Source organism: Cryptomeria japonica, chromosome 10, assembly GCF_030272615.1.
Source record: "Cryptomeria japonica chromosome 10, Sugi_1.0, whole genome shotgun sequence".
NCBI lineage: Eukaryota > Viridiplantae > Streptophyta > Pinopsida > Cupressales > Cupressaceae > Cryptomeria > Cryptomeria japonica.
Window position 1 is genome coordinate 696697513 of NC_081414.1, and position 10695 is coordinate 696708207.

Here is a 10695-nt window from a genome sequence, read left to right on the forward strand (position 1 = left end):
TTAAAGTTGGAAATAAAGTCTACACATAGAATCAGGTTTCATACCCAATACTACATGTATCTTTAAAGTTTTAAAGTCATATATGTGTCATATTGATTCTTTCACCCGCTACTACACGTGTTCATTAGCAATGTTGGCTTATCAAGTTGTGAAATCCAATATACATGTTTCCTAACCCTTCATCACTTAATCGGTTTACCACGTATTTTCATTTTATCTAGTTTTTGTTTTATGTTTCATGGGTTTTAAACCTATTTTCCATTTTTATATACCACTATTGGTGGTGGTTGGGGGTTTTGTCCCGTCTAACACCATAAAATGGTGGTGTGTGGGATGGAACTCCTGACCCCCACTCACCATTGTCATTCCCTGTAAATGTTTTATAGTATATTTGTAGCTTGTGTCATGGGTTTAAACACCCGAGTTACAAGTTGTTAATGACTTGTAGACTAGGTCTTTAAACCCCTATTACAAGCTCATGCAAAGTGTTACCTTACAAATGCAAACCATAAGTTAGTAGTGAAAACGTGTGGTTCGGACCATGAGATCCAAACTACATGTAACACCACCATTTCAATGTGAAAGTTTTACAATGCATAGTTCGGGTTATGAAACTTGAACTTCAAATACAACTTGTTGTTTGAGTTTCACAACTTGAACTACAACTTATTGTATATGTTTCCAAACCAAAAGCTGCAAGTTTTAATTTGTAGTTTGGGTTTGAAGACCTAAACTACAACTAATGATATGTTTATCAAGTTATGCTTGTAGTTCGGGCCTCTAAACCCAAACTACATGTGTTTGAGGCATTTTTATTATCCTTGCAATTTGGGTTTATGCAATTTGGATTTCAAACCCCGAATTGCAAGTCAAGCAAACTACCCAAATGTGTAATTTGGGATTTGAAACCCCAACTGCAATTGCATCTAAGATGTGTTATTTTTGAGTCCTTACTTTGTTTGCACACAAAGGGGGGATTTTTCTCTCCAACTACACATATGGACTCAAATTGGAGATTTTCTTTGACTCTTAATTCATATACATCATTTCTTTGTAGTTTCAAATCCATCATGACTGAGACATCCCCAAGCAAGAAAGGGGTGAAGTAAAAGTATGATTTAAGTCACTGAAGATGAATCCGGAGAGCTTGGTCGCTTCAAATGTGTCTGACATTAAATACACTAAATTAGGCCATGTCAATTTGGCAGACTTCTTAGAAAGGATTGAAGTGGAATCATCTACTCCTGAAATGAAGAGAGTCGTCAAAAGTAGTATTCACAAAGTTGCAACATTCACCATGTCAACACATGATCAAGAGTTCACGCTAAAAGAAATGGCCCATTTCGATGCCATAAATAGATGTTTCAAAGATTCAGATGGGAATGTGGCCATCCATCTTATAGAAGAATTCTTCGACAAGATCTTCATGTGTCCAAATATTGAATCCTATGCAAACTTGAAGATGGAAAAAGCTATTAAACATTATAAAAATAACAAAAGAATGCAAAAGGGTGATCAACATAGATTGGTTGAAGGAGCCTAGGGAAACTTACACTGGATGGCCTAAGTCCTTGCATAGGATGATTTCAAAGAGGAAATCAATGATATCATCACTCTCCTTAGTAGAGTCAAAGGTTTGCTAGACTATAGTATTTTCCAAGACTAGATGTACATGTACATCCAAACTATATTAAAAACCAAACCTAAGATCTACTAGGGGAAGGAGATCAGTAATTTCATTTGGGATCAGCTCTCCAAGGTTCTCACAACCTTGAAGTTCTACATGACATCTTATCTAGTCTACGCAGCTGCTTCAATGAGACATTTCTCAAGTTTGTCTACAGATGGTGATCACAAACAAGTGTATGTGTACAAGTATTGCTCTCAGCTTACTATGAAAGCAAGTAAGCATCAATTTGCATGATAAGTGCCCAAACTTGCAAATCGGGTTTTGAAACCCAATTTGCATCTTGGATGGTTTTTCATCCATATCACTTTTAAATCGGGTTTTAAAACTTGATTTACAAGTTATCTCATGTGATGAATTTTTCTAACACTAGTGAGATTTTTCCAAACAATTTAATAATATCAAATGTCAAAGCCATCGCCCAATAAAAATATGAAGTATAAATATTAAAAGTACCTAAACATGTTCTTGAAGTGTTCAGTCTCCTCAAATATTAAGGACATCAAGGACATAGAGGTTGGGCATGTGGACATGTCTGAGTTCTTCGAGAAAACATAGAAACATCCATAAAGCTTCAACATGCTTACACTCATCCACAATGGTCTTCACCTAATGACATCATTCCCTGTTGCAGCTCATGATCTTGAGTTCCTCTTGGCGACAACAACCTACTTCGACAAAGAAACAAGGAGCATCAAAGACTTGAATAGAAAGGTGGTTATCAGGTTAGATGTAGAGTTTTTTGATAGGATTTTCAGGTGTCCAAGTGTAGAGGAGTATGCAGATGTTTCTTTTGACATGGCTCAAGAATACTATGATAAAAATACTAAAAAATGTAAGAAGAGCATAAACACCAATCTATTGGAGGCATGTAGAGCTACAACTACCAGATGGCATAAGTTTCTAAACAAATATGATTTCAAGGAAATAACTCACTTAAGTAGGATTAGAGGTTTTCCTGCATCAAATATATTTCAAGAATGGATTTCAATTCATCCAAATAATTAAGAAGGGTATATATGTGATCTATTAGGGAGAGTTAATCAATGGCTCAATATGTGAGTAGTTATCTTAGGTGAATACTACCCTAAAATTCTATATGACTTCATACTTGGTATATGTTGTTGCATCTATGATAAATTTCCTAGGTCTTACCATAGAGGGAGACATAAAATGGTGTCCTTATTTACAAATATTACCCTCAATTGACCTACAAATGGATATTGAATAATATTCAAAGGGTCAATGATTCTTTCTTTGGAGAACTGTCGTGCTCAATTGATTAGAGCTTGGAAAAAAGAGAGTTTCAGAAGAGGCCTAGAACACAATAAAGAAGTATGGTTGTCTTTTCCTTCAGTTTCCTACATTTTATTACATTGGGATTGGTTGTTATGAAGGAGAACCCTTCATGTTGCCTAGGTACCCAAATGATAAGATTACGTTGATGGAGATGAGCCAACAAATCATAATTATTCATGATCAACAATCAGAAGCACACAAAGATGGCTTCAAATTCCCTCTTCCAATTGCTCATTACTCAATTATTGCATCTTACAAAGATAAACAAATGGAGAATGAAATTATGAAATGGGTAACCATGAAGAGATTCAAGAGGAGAGAAGACTTCAATTACCGTGGCATGAAAGACAAACTGAAAAATAATTATAATCTTGTACACAAGATTGAAGATATTTGTGTAGAATGTAGGACCGATGAAGATGTAAGAAGGTTAGATTACAATTGGCTTACACTTAAGTAGATTGATAATTTCAACCTGACAGATATCGTGGACACCATGGAGGATACTAATGATGCAGTGGATCCAAAATATGTACAAGGTAAAGTTGTTGATACTCCACTCCCTAGGATCCAATGGTCCCAAAAGGAATCTGATGCAGGAGCATCCCCGGTTCATAGCAATCTTGCATCAACCAAAAAAAATACTTTCCTTTCCGTTTTGCTTTCTTTTTGTAGTTTCAACATTTCTTTCTGTTTGTTTCGGATTTGTCTCATCAAATCCTATGGAGTTGGATTTTGCTTGAAGACTTGATCATCTTCCTTATTCTCAAACCGTGGAGCATTTGGATCATTTTTCGACAAGTTATCGCTACCAGTTTCCATGACAATTTTTTATTGCCGATTGATAGTTTCCTGTTATCGTTTCCCTGGACCTATTTGCATTTGTGATCTACTAGATCCCTTCCATAGCTTGCAAAGCCCTGAGTGTTGATTTCGATGTTTCTTGGCATGTGGCTGACCTTTTCCCATGATCTACACTTCATCCTTTGGATGTTCCAGAGGAATCTCTTGGCGGAGGCCGACCTTGTTGGTTTTACACATTCTTGTTCTTTAGGTTTTGATCCCTTTTTGGACCGACGAGATCCTTTTAGATCATATAAATCATTGTAATATAGCATTAGAATGTAACGGTGAAGAAGTTACACTGAGCGTAGAAGATAGATCTTAAGATTGAAGGTTCCGATTGTGACCTATTATGTACTTTGAGTATGTTTTAGTAGGCTCGTGAGCCAGTTTCTGTAACCCGATTGGTTGTAATCAATTTTCATGTGATAATTCAATCTATTCTGCATTGCCTCCATCATGTCTTTGTGTTTCTGTTGTGTTTACTCTTGATGACCGGTCTGGACTGATCTCTTTGAGGTTCCTCCTAACCGGTGACTACTTCATAATCCACCTCCATCAGGGAAATATTCCAATATATTCTTGTCAATACCAATGTTTGGTTGCAAAATAGAGGAATTAGACTGAAGCCTTTTAAGACAGGATCTGAGGAAGATACTGCAAGACCTCTTGGGAAGAGGTTGGAACTTAAGACTAAGAATAGAGAGGATCCCTCTACTCCAAAGAAGGGTCCTAATCTCAAGTTCATAGTAGGCAAAGAGAAGGCAAAGGATAAGGATGAAACATTGCTTAAAACACAAGAGCAAAATGATGTTGTTCAACTTGATCAGGAACATGAATATGAAGAAGGTTCACATGAAGAACATCTTTCAGAGCCTCCCACAATGACCAAACAAGTGTCTACTTCTGAAGAAGCTCAAGAGGCTTCAACTCCTCTTGCTACTACAGGTGTGAAATGTTGTACTTCTACTCCCATTGTCTCCTCTTTGCATATTTTTACTACTATGGTGTTAACTCTTATGGTTTCCACTATTCCCAGTATTACTCTTGTCATTTCCATTCATTCATCTACTTCAACTAAGTCAGTCCTGGATACCCCTGGATACACTTAGTAGTTTTTGTTGAAGTTTTGTTATTGTAATTTGCATTTTGTTTTTGAAATTTTACGTGTCTTCTTGTACATATGTAGTTTTCATGTAAAGAAAGTACAAGTCCTAAATCAAATTGATCTATTCTTTGAATGAGTCAAAATTAGTTGTAGAATTCCTATATTTTTTCAAGGCTCTTCTCTATATAAAGGAGAGACCCCATTGTAAATATTTATCTTTGGCTAATGCATCAACACTGTTGGATTGTAGAGCTATCAAATACTTTGTGCTTGTAGTGAAAATCTGAAAATTCTATCAATAAAGAAGTAGATTTGTTCCCCAATCTTTATCTTGGAAGGACTTTATTGTATGTGAGAGAGTTCCTATGTCATTCTTAGTATACTATCTTTAAAGATTGAATTGTGCATTGTGAGAAGTTGCTAGATTTAAAGGTTTAAAGGTAAAGTAAAGTGGACTTTGTGCTAGAGTATTTTATTGTGATTCTTTTGTTGGTATATGATAATAAGGTGGAAACTTTGTGTTGTGCCAAGTTATCCATTTAAGTACAAAAGATTGTGATATATGTGTAAGACTTTGAGCTACCTATATATTATAGTTTAAGTTTCAAGAATCAGTAAGAGAAAGAGACATATAAGACTTTGGGCTTATAGTGGTTTCATAGTTAGTATAGATTTGCTGGTGCATCTTCAAGTTATTCTTTTGTTCAACTGGAAGTTATATCAGTTATTATTGCTTAAATTAGTATCTTGTAATTGATGATTGTTGTAAAGAAGAAAGTCCACTTTGAAGTAAGAGAATTGGATAAAGACTTATTATGAAACAAGAGAATATAGTGGTTGTAACACCTTGGAAAATAGATTAGGAGATAGAGATTAGATAGATACTAATTGTCCAATTGCAATAAGAAGGTAGCCTCCCCTTTGCAAGGAGAGATTCAAACTCATCACACTGTGGCTAAAAGGCACATTTTGTAATCATCCTCTAAATAAAATTTTCACCCAACATATTAATAGTATTATGGGAATATTATGTTGTAATAAAATATTTCTATTAATAAGAAATCAAACTAGACACTAAATTAGTTTAGGGTGTTGACATGGCACAAATTTGTTTGTGGATAGAAATAAAGGTAAGTTGTTGAATACACACTTAAAATTTTGTAAATAATTTGAAAATAAAATTAATGTAGAAACCCTACAAAAATTTCCTACCTTGATTAACCCCCTTATGAGTTTTCTAATAAAAATCCACATGGAAAAATCATGAGTTTAGCTCTAGATAATGGAAAGGTGTAACAATGGAGATAAGATGCACAAAAAATTGGGAGGTATAAAGAAAAAAGTATGTGCAACAATTGCAAATAGGCACACAAGAAAATGGAAATAGAGCTCACAAAGACAATGAGAAAGGTTCTAAACACCTGGATGAGATGTGGAAACTAATTGAAAGTGGTATTTATACTTAGGGAGGGGAAATACAAGTTTTGTGTCCTCCAATGGAGAAGGTTGGAATAGACACTAGCTAGGAAGATAAAAGGGGAGAATGAAAAAACAAGCTCCAAGAGGACAATGATTAAAAGGAAAGAAGAGGCTCCATGATTTCAAAGTTTGATGTGGCACCTACTAGCTTGCCTCTATACAAACACAACATGCCAAAAATATGCACAAATTGTAGCTTGTCATGTTATTTAGGCAATGAACCATATTAGTCAATCAATATGCTTTGGTGGAAGCCTTCCTCTCTCAATAATTACAATTTTATTTTTGAATACCAACTTTGAGAGACCATGGCTCGGCCTTACAAAATTTGTTGAATTTATTTTTTGGATACTAGCTATGATTTTGTCAACTATGCATTGTTAACCTTCTTTTTTATATTGATTGCCCCAAATTGTTAGAAATTGCAATTTATCATCTTTTGTTATTCAATATACAAACTCAATTTTGTATGCCTTTTCTAAAGCAAGATTTTCCATGAACTTCAAAATATTGTTGTCTATCTAATCTCATTTTGTCCTATGACTACACTTTCAATATTTTAACACAATTTTCATTATTATAAAAATTTAAATTTTTCAAAAAAGGAACTATAAAGTAAACTAATTATAAAGTGTCACTCTTGTACTTCAATGTTCTAAATTGTAACATTGGATCAAAAGAATCATCCATATTGGAAAGAAGGGATCAAGAATCACTACCTTGAACAAGATCTCTTACCCTATTTATGTGTATTTGTTCTTGAGCTAAGTGAACCTAAACATAAAAATGCAATGGTCAAACTCTGATGAGATAGTCTTAGAGTATCTTTATGTTTTTTAGGGTATTTTATATCCCACATAGCAATAGAGTGTCCTTTCATTCCCTGGATCATAATCAAACAATTGCATGAAGAACATGAACCTCCATTTAACACTAATGTTTTCTTGAAGAATCCTATACATGTATATGGTATCAAGAAATCTATTAAACTTCCTTCTCCTTTTGTTGCACCGTCTATAGATATTCACACCCACACAACTTGTGATTGAAACTTGGGATGAGTAGCATAGTAATCTAAACTATTAAGTTATATAAACATGTACTAGGATTCCATTATCTCCTACCATTTCTATAGAATTTAGAGTTACCTCTTTGAAGGCATCTAATCATTTTTCTTAGCAACATCATTCATGTTTATCATATACATTACATAGGGATGATTACTTTATAAATATTTCATGTTTATTTGTAGAATCTCGCCTTTTCTAGATATAAATAATGCTATTGAATATCTAGTTTTCCTCTTTGATGGAAATGCTATAATAACCACATCTTCTTTTTTGACACCTAGATATTGTTTCATCATCCATGTGCCTTTAAGTTGCCACTTTCTACAATTGCATCTAGGAATTTTGATTAGATATTGACATTACTTATTACCAACATAGATATTGATACACATATTTTTGAGTTTATAATCATGACTTGTTTTCTCTCATATTCGTTTGTGGATTGGGAAGACCTTCTACATAGAACTATGAGCCTATTTCTTCTAAAGAGAGTAAATGTTTGGCAAAAGTGGATCGTTATCAACATTTGAAGTTGTCCATCTATTTTTGGTGCTAGAGGCAACCCATTTTTTTGTGGGGAGAGTAGGAGGCAAGTTATCTAGACTCTCTCTTTTGTCCTTAAGGGAAATGGGGCATCTTTGTACATGAGTATCTATCATGGCCTCATTGTTGAAACCCACTTTTTCTCCCCCTTGATTACACTTAAGAGGGTGTATTGGTGTAATATTAAAATTTATCATAACAACCTATGTCCCAATTACAATGTTACACCTATTTACTAAGCTTACTTGGAGTAATAATATTTTTTTACCTAGGTGGTGAATAATGACATATCACCTTTAATTTGAGGTCATCAAACACCATCTATATCTAATCTATTTTAATTGATAGTAAGCAAGTGTCACCTTTATCTAATCAAGGGTCACTATCTTACTTGACTCGGTTAGCTTTGTCAATGTAATTTTTATTACTTTAGATATGTTTATTCTAAGAGTGACATTGCACATATGTATCTAAGTTTAGTTAGGTGACTTATTTTAATTACTTAAATAGGATAGGATAATGAGTTGTACATTCATGAGATCATAATTTTTCCTTGTCTTCATAGATTTGAAAACTTGGATAAGCAATCCTTTATTTTTTGGTTTTATATACCTTACCCCAATTCTCATCAAATTTGGAAATTGTAAGAGCATATACTTGTAGGTCTCTTTTATTTTTTTGTTAGTAAGCAAAACAAAGCCAGTGTAAACTCTTGTAATCCTTTTTGAGACTCTCTATCTTAGTATTTTAATTTCAATATCATTTTCATTTACAATTTTAATAATTCTATTTATTGCACTAAGATTTTGAGTTCTATATCTACTTATGGATTCTAACAACTTGTCTCTTGATTAAGAGTTAACTCATAACCTCTTGAGCTTGTGCCATTAATTCACTTATCATATTACCTCACTCCTCAATTAAAATTTAATAGATATTTTTCTTAAATTAATTTTGTTTATTACGAAATCTAATACTTCTCAGGAATAATAGATGTAGAAATGTTTAGTTATAGGATTGGAAAACCAAGATAACACCTTTTGGCTTACTTGTTACTCCAATGATTTTCTATGGGTGTGAAATTTGGGGCAATAATACGTCATATTAGAAGTGGAAACAAGTTGAATGAATCCAAAAGCATCTTATCATTTAGCAAGCTTAAAATTATGACTATTGTTACATATGACATTTTATTGGTTCAGATAGGTACTTTCCCCCTTGGAAGCATCGACAATGGTTGGGCTATTAAGTTAGCTACAAAAGGTCCAAAGAATGGAGAAATCGTTGCAAGGTGTGCGCCCTTGCTCTCCTTGTGTTGTGCAGCGTAGCGCTCGGGCTTGTGACATGGCTTAACCACCTCATGTGGATTCTATAAGTCTAGTGGTTGTATCAGGCATTAACAGGTTGATCTTTTGGTACAATGACAAGGTCGATCTTTTGGTGCAACGACAACCACACTTGTAACAGAAACATCATTGACAAATGCATGGAGAAGTGAGATGTTAATATGCACGAATATCCAAATAAAAATGAGGAAATTAAAAAAATATGCAAGATAAAAATTTAGGAATGCCACAAATAGGGCAAAAAAGAGATTATATCAAAGAATTTAGGCTCACAAGACATTGCGAGGAAAAAGCCTACGTAGGAGCAAATATCAAGTGGAAAGCAAAATGTTGATAGCCCAATTAAGAACTAGCTCTCATCATCTTAGATATGAAAATTGATAGATAGGTGCTACCTATAGAGTGGGAAAGAAGAATATGTCGATTTTGCAACAAGGGAACATTGGAGATAGAATGACACTTCATCATAAAGTGCTTAGTATACATAGGCATTCATGGCGGCTATGGAGACACTCTGCAAGTTGATAATTCAAGTACCTTGTTTGCGGAGGTAAGACTGGAAGCAATTGCAAATCTTATCGTCAAAATTCATTTTAATAGATTTGGTCTCAAGGAAAAATTACAAACTTCATAAATCCTTTGCATTGAAGAGTCATGTATTGTTTTTGAATACTATAAACTACTTTATCCTCGTGACCATTATTAAAATCTTTCATTCATTCATTCATTCCATCCTCTATCTTCTAAGTCCTCTTACCTTCTTAAGTGAGGCTCTAATTTTATGCTCTTCCTTCTTCCACGGCATGAAGTTAAAGGTCGCTCCTAACTATCCCTCCCTCATGTAGGGCTCCTCTCCTTGTCCTGCCAAGAGATAGATGCACTCAAACAACAGGGGAAAAAACTATACATGCATCTAGCGAAATGACTATCCAGCCCTTAGGATGTACCAAGCAACCATTACAATTTATTTATAATGTATGAAGAGCATTGATTTTTGGGTGCATCTTAGAAACTGGATAGGCGAGACATCTTAACCCACTTGTCAGACAATTATTTTATATTTATTAAATAGATTGATGAAAATCAGAATGCAATTATTATTTTTATACGTGGGGTCGACCATCATGCCGTACACTTACAGAGTTATGTAAGTTTTTTTAGGTATTCCTTGTCTTTCGCCGACGCTAAACGACGTTTATTTGTCACGGCGTTTATGTACTATTGGCAGGTCACAGGACATGGCCCACGTCAGACTTTCAGAATGTGAAAATTACTTCCGACCACACGCCAACAGGGATGACATGGCGAGAATCCCGCGTG